Below are 16123 nucleotides of genomic sequence, written 5' to 3'. Positions count from 1 at the left end.
AGCCTCTTGAGACATTCTCTGGGTTTCTTATGAAGGGGATAAATGGTGTAAAAGAGAGCAAGGCTTGTGCCTCATTTTTGCTTGTTCCTACGAGAAGCTCCTGCCAAGTTCAGTTGCTTGTTGTTCCTACATGAAAAGCTGCTGTTGCCAGGTTCAGTTGTTTGTTGTTTTGCTATTTTTTTTCAGTAAGGATAGATTGTTTTGTTTGTTTGTTTTTGTTTTTGTTTTTTTTTTCCTGCACCAACAAGAGGTTAGGTGCATTCAGGCCTGCAAATAAACCTCATTCAATGATCCAGTGGTTTCATGCTGAGAGATCCTTATTTTTGCCTTCTTAACTGATGATCCTAATAATCAATTTGTCTTCCAGCAGCACCCCCAAGAAGTTCTTGGGATTATTTGACTCCTTGATTGACCATCATGGAGCCCTACAAGGAGAAAAATATATATGATGAAGTTTATGAAGGATTATTTTAAAATGTAAGAAGGAAAAATAATCAGACAAGACTTCAGGCTTTTATCTGGTTTGTTCTTACCCATCATAAAAGGAGAGAAAAGCTTAAAGGGAGATTATGTTTCTTCTCAATAAGTTTTAAGAAGTCCCAAGCACAGTTTGCTTTCCGTTCCCATGAGAATTTTCTTAGTAACCTCTCTAGTAACACATTCTTCTTCCACAGGAAACTTTCAGGGAGTGATGCAAAGTGTGCAATAAAATCTTCTCTTCAATAGAAACAAAATAAAATTTGGCATTTACATTTTGTATACACTGAGACTGAGAAATTATTTACAATGGATGGGGAAGGCAAGACATAGTGGTAGATAAAATACAGATAAAATATTACTCAAAGCAAAAGCAGGTTTAAACATGAAAGTGACCAGGGAAGGAAAGTCTATGGTAATCATCTTTGTAACTGAAATCCACAATGAATTATTGATTTACCAACAAATAAACAAATAGAAAAAGCACTGAGAGTTTTCTGAATCTGTTAAATGAGAACAATCATGTCACAAACCATTGTTTAAAAATGTGTGAAATGACGAATGAAGTTCATGACATACTGAATTTGTAGAGATTATACCACATGTGTAAATCCAGCCATGTTTGTCCAAGGCTCAAAGCAAATGGAAACTAGGGCCAACAGCTTTTACGTCTTAAAATGAAATTATGATCTTAATGCTTATGATAAGAAAGGAAAGAGGAAGGGAGTTCCCCTGGTTAAGTAATCTCTATTTCACCTTGATATCTTCCTTTGTGCTTTCTATTTGAAATCTGATTAAAAGCAGTGCTGAGTGCCATATACTGCAAATACCCCCTGCACATCCAAGGACTTTCTATGGGACCAGCTCTTTTAGTGGCTTTTTTCTTCTTCTTTTTTTTTTTTCCCTCTGGTGGTTGGGTTTTTTTTTTGTTTGGTTGGTTTTGCTTTTTAACATCAAAGTAGAGATATGTTGAGATGGTGCTGACAAAAACTGCATGTCAAATAACATTAACTAATTTAGTTCATGTGCATTGTAGATGGAGCACAGATCTGTGTTTAGACCAGGTGAGAGTGGTAAGGAAGGTGGAGGCAAAACAAATGCCCAGTGGTTGATAGAGAGAAGAATAGTTCATAGTCTATGTACAGTTGTTCTTTTTACTCCAAGTTGTTTCATAATTACATATATTGCTGGCATTTGTATTGCTCTGACTGTGGGAATGAGGATGTAAGAGTTCAAAACCACAAGTAATAAGCTATTTCAAATTAACTAAGAGTGCCCAAACTCAGAATTTCAGGGCTGAGAGTGCAAAGTTCAATGTACAATTTATAGACAGGGTAGCTTTTCTTTTCCTGCGATATGGTACTGACTCATACCTTTTAAGATCAATTTTAAAGTCACATTGTTTGACTTTCAGCATAAACGAAGCTCTTGAGTTTCACCTGGTAATTCTCAAATCCAGAGTGTAACATTAGAAAGGCCTTAAAGCCCAGTCTGAAGACTGAAGGGCAGTGATTCTACCTCCTGATCAGTTCTCTCCAGAGCCAAGTGCTCTTTTAAAGTATAAGCTTTGAAAGTTGTTTGCATTGACTGGTACTTATATTTCTCATTCAATTTCAGAAGCTGCATTATCTATAAGGCAATTCACAGTTAAACACCCAGCAAAAATATAACATCTAGCATGGTTCTTGCCTTGGTTAAGTCAGTAATATAAGCTGGGCAGTACTGTGCAATTTGGTGCCAGACCATTTTCTCATATTTTTCTCTAATTGAAACTGAAAAAATTTTGATGCAGAGGTTACTAGGTAAAGTTCAGAGGTCCCAAATATCACTCTAGCCTATTTTGCCATTTGGGACTAGCTCTTTCAGACATCTTCTCATATTTTGCCTAGCCTGATTTAAGTGCTCTATGAAACAAGGCTCTCTCCCTTTGAACATTATTTTAGTGCAAGACTAGTGAACCTTTTGTAGTGTAAGACTGGTGAAAGACTGCATCTAATAGTGAGAGAAACAGAAAATATGCAATATTGGGGATGCAGTTTATTACTGGTCCATACATTATCTCTCCTGCTCTGCATCACTTGCGTCTGCTGCAGACACGAACATTTCCAAGTGCCATTAGGAGATGAAGTTTGTTCTCCCCTCAGACTGCAGCTTCCCAACAGCAGTGCAGGCTGCACAGGGAGCTCTCAGCACTGAGTAAGGAGAGAATATACTAATGGAGATTCTTCACACAGATAAAAGAAACTAGTTTTGACCTCAGTGTATCATGAGTAAGACACCAAGCTGGAGTCTGAAGTACAAGTATCCACCTGTCTCTTGGGAAATCCTCTGTTTGCTCTGTGATAACAATAATGCTGAAAACAGGCGGGCACTGATGAAGACGTAAGACCAAGTACAAGGGAGGTACAAGCAGGGTGACATTTCTAAACAAAGTAGAACACTGCCTACTTTCACCAGACCTGAATTTTAACTCTGGTAGTTTGCAAGGGCTTACCTGGAACTGTACCTCAATTAAATATTCATTCATGAGAAAAAAATATTTGTGTTTCACAGCAAACAGCTCATATACAATTTACAAATGGCTACATATATCCTTAATTGGTTTTCAACCACCCTGCTAAACACTGAGGGCAAACTAAATCCATTTTATGTCAAGGCTGCAGATACACAGTCACCTTATCTAATCAGCCCCAGCTGCCTTAAAGGCAGTAACTCAGAAACAAAGAGGCTACCAAACCAAATAACTTCTGTGAGGCCTTGCTGGAGGAGAAGGGGATCAGGTTGATTACTGTTCACCTGCCACACTGAGGCATGCAGGTAACCTGAAACAAAGGGAGTTTTCAGTGCTTCCCAATGACACACCTACCCTGTGAAGTAATTACCTCTGACGCATGACACAAAAGATAAACAACAAGTCTTGTAGCATGTTGGCTAGCAACTCACCAAAACACTTTGGAAAATATCAGTGTGCCTCCTTTAAAATACTGGGTGAATTTCACCTGTTTACAGCAGGTAACTCAGGACCTGGGTATTACCTGAGTAGCACTCAAGCCTTCAAAATAAAGTTGACAAGCTGCCTTGGATGTAACCAGGATGTCAAACAGACTTGATTTGTTCCTAGGAAGAACACAGCTCAGCAGTTCATTTATTTAATAGGCTGGTTATCTTGTACAGGTGGCATGATGAATTCTTTGGTCTCTATTAATAAAAGAGAAATGTCAAGATGAGAGAGGAAAATCTGTCTTATGTAACCTTATGAACACTTTCTGTGCTGTGGTTTCATTTTTGTGATGTCTCAGCATTCGCCAGCAGCACCTTTGGAGACATTTGGAGCTATTTTTACCTTGAAGTGCTTCCAGTGTGGGAGGAGAAGGGTGAGGTGCTGCTGGACTCCAGAAGTAGGGTGTTGTGTCCCTCCACCTGGTATCAGTTGAGCGTGAGGATTAGGTGAGCTGGTGCTTCATGAGCTAATTGTTCAGTACGTTTAATTATCTTGGAACGGTAAAAACGTTGTTGCAGCAATCAGAAATGAAGTAGGGTTTCTGTATCCAAGAAGTCTGTCTGTTTTTTCTACCCATGCCATTTGGCCTTACGGACCTTGCTTTTTGGCCTTATGGACTTTGCTTTGGGTAATTTAGTATAAACATATATCCATTAGAAATCTTCATAGTCATACCTTGGATCATCTCCAAAGCCAGGCCCAGTTTGTTCCCCAGTGAGACCAGGAGCACAAGAGCTGGGAACACCTTGTAGTCCTGGATGAACCATATCTCCCTAAGGCATGCTATGCTGTTACGTGAGACATTTTCCTGTGAGAAAGTGGGTTGTCCTTTGTTGTTCTCCCTGGCTGTGTTCTGCCTGCCATGGCAGCTGTAGAGGGAGAGGGAAGGACAGCATCAAGCCATGGCCTCCTTTTGCAGCGTTCCGATGTAGGGCCATTGCTGTGAGCACTCGGGCTGCTGTCATAGGTATCATGGGCCGTGCCAGGTATCATGGCCTGTTTGTGACCCAGCGCGTTGAAGCGCCCAGGACAGACTCACTTCAGAGTGTCTGAGTGTTCTGGGTGGAGGGATGCAAGTGGCTTCTTGCCTGCCACCCATAGGGAATGTGGTCTTTGATCCCTGTTTGCAAAAGCCTGCAAGAAGGGCTCAGCTGTCTCCATGTCTACATGGCAGTCCAGACCTGTGGGGTGGTTTCCCTGCCCAGCCCTGCATGGCTGCTTTGCCAGGCAGGACAGCAGCACAGAATGGGAAAGCTGAGATTTCTGGCCACTGGCCTGGTCTCCCTTTACCTGTTTGACATGGTGAGGCAGGAAAAAAAACCAGAAGGGCCTTAGAGATGACAGCAAAACAGGGTGTGCATGTACAGCTGATTCACAGGGTGGAGTAACAGCTGGACACACTGGCAAAGCAAGACACTGGTCTCACAGGTGGAGCCTCTCCGTAGAGAAAATGTGCCTGGGAGGGTTCAGGGACCTCCTGGAAAGCTGCACCTAAGGTGCTCCAGAAAGTCACGTGGACAGGACTAACGAAAGCACTTCACACACTTTATTTCTCTCCAAGTGCAATCATCTCTAGCAACACACAGTTTTTTCCCTTTGTGTTCAAAGTATGGGAACTCTCCTGATCCCACAGGCAAGAAATCTAACATCAAGGAATAATCTTCTAATGTATTATCTTTTCAGATATCTAAATGTACTCCTTCCCTGCATTCCTCTCAATGCCCTCCACCCCTGTCGCCTGAAATAACTGCTCACTCATCACTAAAGTTTAGCCATGCTGTGCTGTACAAATCCAGAGAGATAAGAAACAATATTCTTTAGATAACAGCACAGAGTATTGCACAATGTTCTTTCTTGTCTCAGAGTGCAGTCTGCACCCTTAGTTAAAAAAAAAAAAGGAATGTTAAAGCAAAGCACCAACCCCTCTTTACAGAAATTGCCTTAAAATGCAGTGTGCAATATAGTTAGTGCAGTGCTAAGGACATTCAAAATAGTGGTGTTGTTTCAAACAAGTACAATTGTGGCCATCATTTTCCCCATGGTGTCCAATGTGTAGTATTTGAAATGATGTCTTTTTCTGTGCTTCAAGTAGCAATTAAGTATTGTGTTTCAAATGCCACCACACATCAATGGTGAGTAAATAATGGCTTAAATAAGAACTAAAAAAAAAGGTTTGTTTGCTTTTGCAGGTGTTAAATTTCAGCAGGACAATCTAACTCAAACAAAGTCCTAAACAAAAGTTACTGGAATTCCTAACTGACAACCTGAGTTTCATGTTAGACAAGGCAGATAATCAAAATAATCTCTGCTGCCTCTAAAATCTCTAACCACTGATTCTTATTGTGGCTGTAAATTTCTGAGATTGAGTTTTTTAACTTTAGTCAAAACAATTTTGTTTAAATTGCTCTTGCATGGGAAAATGATTGCAGAAACTGCACAGGGTTAGAAGATTTATTTTGTAATGACAATCCTTAAAAAAATCCAAGCAGTAAAACTCTCACTGAGAAGTACATGCAAGATTTAAATGTGGATTTAAGTTATTTTCTTGTTCTTTTGGTAACTTGCTTATTTCTCCCTTGAGAAGAAATGTATCCAGTAACCCGATGGATTCAAACTTCCATCCTGAAGCTATCTCAGAATATCAGGAAAAATATTAGGAAAAAGGTAACTGAGTAATTTTAGACACAGTAATTAATTCTGTGTCACCCTTCTATGGTAAACTCAGCTGCAGTGAAACCCTGCTTGTGGAGAAGAGAATGAAAGCTGGAGGTTGTTTCAATGCAAGCTAGTGGTGCCTGTAAGTGAGCCCCTTCCCACAGGACTCAAGCTTGCAATCCTGCCAGAGACCTTCAGTCAAGACAGTGGGACCAGGCCTGTGACCGAGAGGTTTAGTGGAGAAAATTCCATGACTTCACTATGCCAGGCTTCCATGGTAATTCTTAATTGGTTACTTTAGATTAGCCTCTCAGCCAACCCTTGTTAATGTGAAATGATAACATTGAACTGTGTTCATGGTTTAAGTGTAATCCAAAGACCTGCATGAAGTGCACAGGGACAAAGTCAGAAATTGTTTTGCACTCGTGCGGGGACAGAATTAGGCTGATTCTGTCAAGCCAATCACAGGATCACAGCAATCCAGCTGTTTATGGGCTTTATCAAACACCAGATTGAGACTCCATGTCTGTGCCAGTCATCTGGTACCAGCCTGATTCTGCTACATTTAGCCATGGTGCTATTACCTGATTTCTTATGCAATCTTATTACAACATGAGTAGAGGTGGAAGAGGTGAGTTCTATGTTTCTTAGAAAACTTGAGATGACACAAATGGAACAAATAAGTTGTTCAGCAATTATAAAAATCTGAGGTAACTGGGGAAAATTGAAATGATCCTGGACAGTACAGTTGTTTGTCTTCAACTCAAACTAAATGCCTATGCCTGTTTTTTGTCCCAGACAGAGACAGAAGAGAAATCTTTAATAATAGATTGCTTTTAATCTGATATGTAAAGTAACGATTCTCAGGCTGGCTCCAGGTGTTCTGGGCCAGAAACAGGCTGCTGTAGGTTGTGCCAGGGCCTTCACTAGAGCATGTGTAGGAGGCAGTACATGCAGGATGCAAAAGGGCATGCTACAGCAGTCAGTAAACTTTATATTATCCTAAAAGTATAACAAGTTGGTTTAACTATTCTTCATGCCTTTTTTTTTCATTAATCATTAATATTCAGTTAATAAAGCCATGAGCAGAATGTACCCACAGATCTATCCATAAAGGAAGTAATTTACTGTCTGCTTTACAATGGTGTTGTGTAAACACTTGAGATGTATTGAGTATTGCATTTCTGTGGGAGTAGTGGCACATTTGGGTGAGTAAACACAACACTTTAGAGGAAATCAAGCACTTTCAGTCCAGCCCCAGACTACACTGCTACCAGCCTGCAACAGTGTAAAAATAAATCAATGTTCTAATTAAAAAGACGGAGGAAGTGAAAATTAGTCCAGCTCTTTAAAATTCAATGTTTGTGTTAGCTCCATAGCACTTCCGCTCGGTGCAGGTTGAATACAGCATTAGAGAGACCTTGGTCTGACCTCAAACACTCATGGATTTCATTCAGTCAGGGTCAAGCCCAGGATGGGCACTTGAAGAGATGAGGTGAGAAAGGGAAGTCCAAGGGACAATCATTACTTCCCATCATCAGGGTGGTTTCTTACAAATGCCTTAAAATACACTTCAAATGTAGAAGTATTAAAAAAAAAATAATTCTACGACCCCTGTATTATCCTGTTAACAACTACCTCTATATGACAAAGCGATCTAGATTCCTCTATTCTTGACCCTCAAATCACAGTTCAGGTTTCAAATGTCATTATTCAATTGTTTCTTTCTTGACAGATGTAATGCTGTTTCTCACAGTGCAGCTTCACTGCTGAGCAGTGAATGGAACTGACTCACAGAGAGGATCTGCAGGATCCTCCTTGGATTTGCAGCGTTCCCATGCCTTAACGTGCACATCTAAACTGTCTCTGGGAGCCAGTGGCAAGGCGTGTTGTACCTCATGGTGAGGCTACTGACTTCAGCCTTGTTGGCATTCTCCAGATTCAGTGAAATTACAGGACTTGTTTAACCCTGTGCATGGCCTTTAAAAGTCTTGCTGAACTGGAGCCTGAGTAAAGCCCAGGCCCAGCAGGCATTCCTGTACATGCTCAAGGATAATAGGTGACTAATGAGTTCAGGGAGAGCTGATGGACAACTTATAGTGACTGTGATCTTCAGTACAGCTAATTTACATCCTTAACATTTTTAGAATTTCAGTATGGTGTCTGTACATCAGAAGTCACCGTGGCATATATACTGCCCTGTTTTCTTGCAGACATAGGAGCTTCGAATTCTTACTCTCAACCCTCCTACATTCCAATGCAATTCCTTTCCTTAATGAGCATGCACCCAAAATGACCTCGTGTTCCATTCTGCAAAATGGTGCACTGTTTCCCTGAATGCTGGAGCTCATGTTTTCACGACAAAAGTTGCAATTATTTTTCTGTGCAGCAAGATTTGCAATAAGACAGGCTTTGCAAACAAATTTTTGGCCTCTCATTAGGCTGACAAGAATTTGGTCAGCCTTGTAAGAAATCTTTTGCATACGGCAAATTAATTTTATTGAAGGACTCCTTTACATTAGTATTTTAAAAGAGCCTTCTGAATGCAAAGGTACATACTGCTCCTCAGTCTGCCCTTCCCTGTGCTTTACAAATTGTTTATTAACGAGGCAGATAGAATATGACTTCATGCAACTGATCACAACATTGTGTTAACAATATAAAATTAGCTCCCTTCATGACTATAACATAATTTTCAAATTTCCCTCCATCACATGCTGTTCCTTATTTGTTAACAGTTCATTCTTTGCCATTCTGGAGTCTCAGAAAACTGTGTGCTGTGCACTACACTGCTGACCAAGGCACTGGCAAGGCAGAAACTGGATCTATCTAATCATTAAGCACTACTCAGCCTTTTCCCCCCACAGCAGACAAGATTCAGTGAGCACAAAACCTCACTGACATTCCCTGATGATACCTTTGATTTGTGGTGGTGGCAAAACTGCTTGTCCCAATAACCTACAATTACTGCATTTAAATGATAAAACTCACACAAATCAGCATCTCCACTAACAAAGCAGTTTCACTATTTTAATGTGCAGAGCTACTTGCATTTTACTTTTGGCACAGGTTCTGATTTAATTCCCAGTTAAGTCAATGGGAGCTTCGAGAATCCTTCCCTTTGCTTCAGTGATAGGAAATAAGTCCAGCAGTCAAGGTTTATTCTCCAAATATTAGCAGAAATGCTCTGCTTATCAGGCAGTTGATACTGTTAGCTCAAAGGCAATAAAATCTTTGCATCCAAACATCAGCTTTTGTTAGATCTTATTGACAGATGGATTTATAAGTTGATAATACAGTCTTGAATTTCTTCTTAAACTTTGCTAAATTGAAGCATTTGGGAAGTGTGGATTTTTCCAAAACAGCTCTTTGAGGAACAATACTGAAATTGTGATGCCAGTGAACCTTGACTTTCCAATCATTGTAAAGTGTCATTAAAAAACTATTATAAAACTGGAATCCAGTTTTATTTTTGTTTGGATAAAACAACTGAAGACACATGGACAAGGGCAGAGCTAACCAGATATGAGGTAGATCTCTACTAAACCTGCAAACTTAACTTTCTGCTTCCTTCTAAGCTTCTTCCCCAGTAAAGACAACTTAGCAGTGGGATCTATAAAAGATTCCATGGACTTTCATCTGCGGAGGGCAGGTCCTCAAGCATTGTGAAATTCCTGAAAAGACTTTCATAGACTACCATGGACTTGTAATCAAGCTCTGAATGTGACTATGAAGAAATTCCCCAATTTCAATTTCAATTTCTAGATGTGGTAACAGTGCTGGAAATTCCCAACTTTGTGAAATGTGTAATTCTACAGTACGCTGTTGTGTATGGCTCAATAGTGGTCCCGATGTGGCAGCTTGGGAGCACTTCTAGAATAGTACATGTGAACAGCTTTTTGGAAGTAGATTTTCTTTTACTGAAATAATGAGCAGCAGCTGTTGGGAGGAATGCATTTCCCTTTCTTTCAACAGTACTTCATATGTAGAACAAACACACAATTTGTGCCTGTACAAGAATGATATGCTTCTAAATATATGGACAAAAGACATAGCCAGGATTGTTCTTTAGACATTACAATGCACTACCAGGCAAACAGTAGCATAATCTTTAGTTTAAACAATTCAGTACACTTGGAAATAACTTTAAAGCCATAACATAAATGGGTTCTGAAACCCTACAACAGGACATGGACAAACAGAAAGAGCTTCTGCAAAGTTTATGTATTGCACTCTACTTGCCAGAAATGTAGTCTAAGTCAGGAGAAGGTGTGAACCAGATTGTTCAAAGTGCAACTAATTGATTATTTACTATAGCTGCTAGTAGGCAAGGAATGTAAAATGTCATTCCCTGTCTGCATGCTTAGCATGTGATAGACCTGTGATCTGGCAGAAACTGTCCAGGAGTCCTTTGGCTCAGGCTCCAGATTAACACAGATCTTGCCTGCGCAGACAAAATCCCGTGGGCGACGAAGGGTTTACATAAATGACTATTTCAGGGCTATGCCAATATTGATGCTTTTCCATCCTGTATTGCTCCAAGAAGATGCTGGGAGCATTTTTTCTACTGGCTGTAGAAAACTGGGGATTTTGGACACCCAGCTCCATGTGGCTTGATTTCTACATTCTCCTGAGAGTTACATCCAAGAACTTCAGGGATGATGACTCCTCTAAGACTTAAGGAAGGCAATTTGCACAGCTTGTTCTGTCCCACGCTGCATTTGCCAAGCCAATAATTGCGCCTTTCCTAAAGTGTTGTCTTAGCTGAGCAGTTTGGTGGACAGCAGAAATTTCCACATTTGTGTAACAATACTGGGCCGTTGGATCTTGACACTACTTACTTTGGAGCTCCTTAAGCACATGACATGGCAATCTGCTCTTTCACCGTGGAGTCTTCTGACCCTCCTCTCATGTGTGCATTGATGTATCCACCAGGCCTACTGGAGACTTGAGGGACTGCAGCTACCAAAAAATGTACATCCCACCACCCATCATCACACACTGTCTGTACAAATGGAGCATGAAAGCCACACATGGCTTTTATGGGCGAGGTGTTCTGGAGGCTATTTTTGAATGGCACTGAGTCCTGGTAACATTCATCCCATTTGTCAAATGTTTACAAAGCACTCATGCTATATGAAGGAAAAGAAAATTCTGCAGTGACCTGAGCCATCGGACTCTGTGCCATCCTGTCATGGAGGACTGGGGATGTGGATGGTCCTATTTAGAACTCCAAATCAGCAAAATTGAATTAAGGTATTTTAAGGTCCAGAAAAGGGCAATGAAGCTGGTGAAGGGTCTGCAACACAAGTCCTATGAGGAATGGCTGAGGGAGCTGGGCTTGTTTACCCTGGAGAAGATGAGGCTCAGAGGAGGCCTTATCTAAGCTCACTATGAGTCCCTGAAAGGAGGCTGTAGCCAGGTGAGGGTTGGTCTCTTCTCCCAAACCCTAGTGACAGGACAAGAGGACATAGTCTTAAACTGTGCCAGGGGAGGTTTAGGATGGACATCAGGAGGAATTTCTTCACGGAAGGGGTGATTAGACACTGGAATAGGCTGCTCAGGGAGACTGACGGTCACCATCCCTGGAGGCATTTTAAGGAGAGACTGGATGTGGCACTTATTGCCATGGTCTAGTTGACAAGGTGGTGTTCGGTCACAGGCTGTGCTCAATGACCTCAGAGCCCTTTTCCAACTCAGCTGAGTCTGTGAAGGCAGCCCCAGCACCCAGAGATGGATCCAAGCTGGCCGCTCCCTGCCCACTCCCTTTGCTGGTGTCAGGGCTCATAGCACACTGTCACAGTCACACCAACACCGAAGGAGCTGTGCCTGGTGCCGCTGCTCCCTCGCACCCAGCTCACACCTGAGCCCCGCTGCCCCTGCCAGCCTTTCATCGCTGGAGACAGGGACCAGCGACTGCCGACGCTCTCCCGCTCTGCAGGTCCGGCTAAGGACGCAGGGCCTGGAGCACGCCTCTGGCCCCCTGCCTGCACGATCCCACCTCGGGCGCTGCTCCCCTCCCCAGCAGCAGCAGCTGGAGCTCCCCCAGCCGCCCACCCTGAGGGGCGGCGGGGCTCGGGCAGGGACGCGCCGCGCGCTCCCCGCTCCAGCGGGGCAGGAGGCGGCGGGACCCCTCGGGCCCGATGCCGGGGCATGCGCACAAGGCCCCGCCCGTGCCCCCGGCGGCGGGAACGGCGGGACTTTGCCCCGGGCGCGGCCCGGCCCTGCCCGCGGCTCGCCCACGCCCCGCGCGGCCGGCTGGGCGCGGTCCCGGCCCGCGGGAGAAGCCCCGGGCCAGGGTGTGACGCCCTCGCGGCCCTTGGTGCCTGGCTCTGTCACTTTGTCCTCCCTCAAGGACTCGCTGACTCTTCCTGCACGTCTTGGTTGGTTCCTCCCTTCCAAGCGTGCGCTTCACCTGCCTCTACAGCAGCCGAGGGGAGCCGGTGCCACGGCATCGTGAAACACGCAGAGCTGTCCTGGCAGCCGTGTCCCGTGTGTGCTTTTAAAACAGCATCTGTCAGACCCGAGCCTGCCTGTTCCCAGTGAAGGAAGCGGGCTGATAACGCTTATCGCCTTGGCCCGCGCTCTTCCATCTCTCCTGCATTAGTCTGGGCCCTGGTGCCACGGGAGAAGGCAGCGGAGATAGCGCAGGGCCCGGCCCCTTCTGGCTGGGATGCTGCTGGGAGAGAGGACACAGCCTGCCCTGCCTGAGCCTCGGGCTCCCCCGCCGATGCACACACGCACGATGGATGCATAAACCCAAACCCACCCGTGGAAAAACCTACGGTGGGATTGTCTTTTTATCCCCTTTCCAGCTGGAAAAGATGGGGATGCATCACCAGGAGGTGAGCAGAGCAAAACTGAAATGACTCGGAATGAAAGCAAATAGTCTCCTATTTGAAGATGTGTGCCTTTTTAAAAAACACATGATAAGGAAAATGTTAAAAATATACCAAGTTCTTGACTGTATTCGACTGCAAAGACTGTAATTACAATGGACCCCTTCAAAGATATGTCCCTACTTGCTTGAGCTGTGCTGGTTTTGTGGACGTGCACCCAACACGTGTTCTCTGCACTGTGCAATTGCACCTGTTCTCACCCTGCTGCTTGGACATAGTCCTTTGTTACTCTCAGATAAGGTATCTGCTGTAGAATCACTGGGTTTGGATTTGGGGTTGATTTTTCTTGACTGTTTGGTTTTGGGTTTTTTTCTTTGTTTGTTTTTGAGTAATTTTTTGGTGGCTTTTTGCCCTTTTTTGAGACTTTGGCAAGATATTAAACATTATGCATTTTCTGTTGGGGAAGAGTATCTTGCATAATTTTTGTACACACACACACATATATATATATGTGATTTCATAGAGCTCTAAATTCTCTAAATAGGAAGTTTATTCTCTTTTTTTAGTTGCCACTGGATTTTAGTTGCCACAAGGAGAGTTTTTTCCTGACATGCTTAGCATAACAGCTGGAGGAGAAGAGTGATGGTCAAATGAAAATATGAGATGGCAGGTTCAAAAGAAGGTACCTCTTCACACAAAACATATCTTGGAAGTTACTGCTACAGGATGTCAGGAAGCAGTTTAAAAAGCAATGATCACGGAAGAAAAATCTGCACAGGGATGTTCAGCACAAACACCTCTGATTCAGGGACTCTTTGAGGCGCAAATCCTCATCCTGCAGAAGCATTTTGGGGAGCAGCCTCCCCTGTGCTCATGCTGTGTCATTACTGTTGGCTGCTCTGGAGATAGTCCAGACTGGACTGGACTTGAAATGCTGCTGTTCTGGCCCAGCACAGTCATCCCTACATTTAACATGGTTTTTCCCCCACAATCTTTATTAAGTCATAGACAGCAATTCTTGCAATAAATCTTTGTGACACAGAAATGCTCTTGCTTTATGTTCTGTACCTCTCTTGTTCTTTCCTGCCTGTTACTTTGATTGAGGGATGGGAGGTTGCTTCACTGTGTGTTTGTATAATACCACATTATCAAGCTGAGCGCTGGTCCGTGCCTGTATTTCCTAGTTAATTATTTGATATAAATACATATTAATAATCTGTGTTTCTGAAGGTGGCCACTAGCCAAAAGGCTTGCTGCTTGTTTAAACACTCAAGTAAGAAACTGTGGAGCTCCAGTCCTCATGTGCTGGCAGAATGAGACAGATGGGCCATTTGAGAAAGTGATTAAAATACCAGCAATACCTGCCTAAACAGTTACAAATTCCACGCTCCACATCTGCAAGGGCTTGTATTTATCATCTAGGCCATGGGACCAGGCCTTGTGAGCCTGCTGACACTGGAGGGTGAGAGCGAGGAAGAGGTGCCAGTGTAGCAGGAGTGGTGTGGGGGGCTGAGTGGTGGCAGCCCCCCACCTCTGCCCTGAGCTGCCCGAGCCTGGCTGAGGGCCCATGGGGAGCTCCTGTTCCAGCCTTGTGCTGGAAGGAGCTGGATTGCCACCTACACTTTCTGTTAAGAGTCAGTTTGGGCATATGAGTGTTTGCAGGTTTTTTTTTTTCCAAGAACAAGACAAATTTTAGTGCTCAGGAGTGGAAGTGCCCTGAGATCATGTGGAGAAAAGGAACATGATCATCCCATGGTATTGAACAATATTCAGGCACAGGTCTCCTTAAGAAGGTTCCTTTCCTGTCAAGGCTGGAGAATGCCTGTAGACTCTCTTGTGCTTTTCTAAACATAGTGGAAATCCAGTGTGTCAGTCATAAGGCAGGGGGGAATTACCTGAGGGAAGGCAGTTTCCCTAAGGAGGAGTGAAAAGAGGATCTGTTTCTGCTGAGGAGTATCCTTGCATATGGATTGGATTTTATAGCAGTGTACAGCTCTTGGGTTGGAGGCACAACTTCCCACACGTACAAGGATCCAGCTCAGGATGGATGTGGGCAATAGCCACACCGTAGAGCTGTTGTTCTTCCTGTTTGTCCCACCTGTGTCCCCATTGCTCTGCTGATTGATGGCGGATCAGCAAGAGGCTGCATATGGAATGGGAGACAGCAGCTGCTCACAGATTGACTGTGCAAGCCCATCCTGCTGAGAAGTCATGTTTCTATTACATGACTGCCATCTCTGTAGCTGATAACCATGCAGACTGTGGCTTTAGCAGCCCCTCAGAGACAGCTGTTTCATGAGGATGAGTAGTTCTTCAAAAGCTGCTTAAACATGAAACTGCCTTGGGCTTTGTACAGCGCTTTTCTCCAGAATTGAGTTAGCAGATACTGTAAATAAAGACAGTAAAACTGAACTTATTCTTTGGTTGGAGGACACAGGCCTGGAAGGGATGCAATAAGGAGCTCAGTCCCACAGAACCAGCAACAGGGATTGGGCTTCAGTCCAAAAAAAGGGCTGCAGAACAATTATTCCACCCGCCCCACACTCAACATACATTTGTACCACATTGTCTGCACTTCCATAGCAACCGTCTGTACTTCCCAGTAACTTTTTAATGAACCTCAGACTGCTAGTAGGTGTCCAAAAGTCCCAAGTCTGAAGTCACACAGGAAGAATGGAGAGGTCAGGAGCACTGGCACTGCATCCCTGTGGTTGATGGGTTTTCCAGTCTCAAGTCCCACACTGCTGTGGCACCTCTTAAGCTCATGCAGAGTTCTCAGAGTACTAGGGGAGAGTTCTCCTGATTCCTGTGATATTTCAGCTCCTGAACAACACCTGACTTAGATTCCCTTTTAGTTTTCCATCAGTCCATTCCACAGACACTGCTACAGCCCTGTGCTGTCTGCAAGGCCGGGCAGCTCCTGCAGCCCAGGCACGGGGTGTAGGTGTGTTCCCACGGAGCAGTTCATCAGCACTTTCGTAGGGACTGCAAGTCACCCGGGACTGGGATGGCAGGAGATCTTGTGTCTCAAGAGCATTTGGAGGGCAGCAATGTTTTCTTGGAGTGGGACAGTAGCTGAGGCTCTCTGGAAGAGGAAATCTTTGATAAATTGCCTAAAGTTAGAGAGGTGGTGCCACACAGACATAAGGAA

Source organism: Passer montanus, unplaced genomic scaffold (assembly GCF_014805655.1).
Source record: "Passer montanus isolate IOZ18808 unplaced genomic scaffold, ASM1480565v1 scaffold2, whole genome shotgun sequence".
Classification (NCBI taxonomy): domain Eukaryota; kingdom Metazoa; phylum Chordata; class Aves; order Passeriformes; family Passeridae; genus Passer; species Passer montanus.
This window is presented reverse-complemented; position numbering follows the sequence as displayed.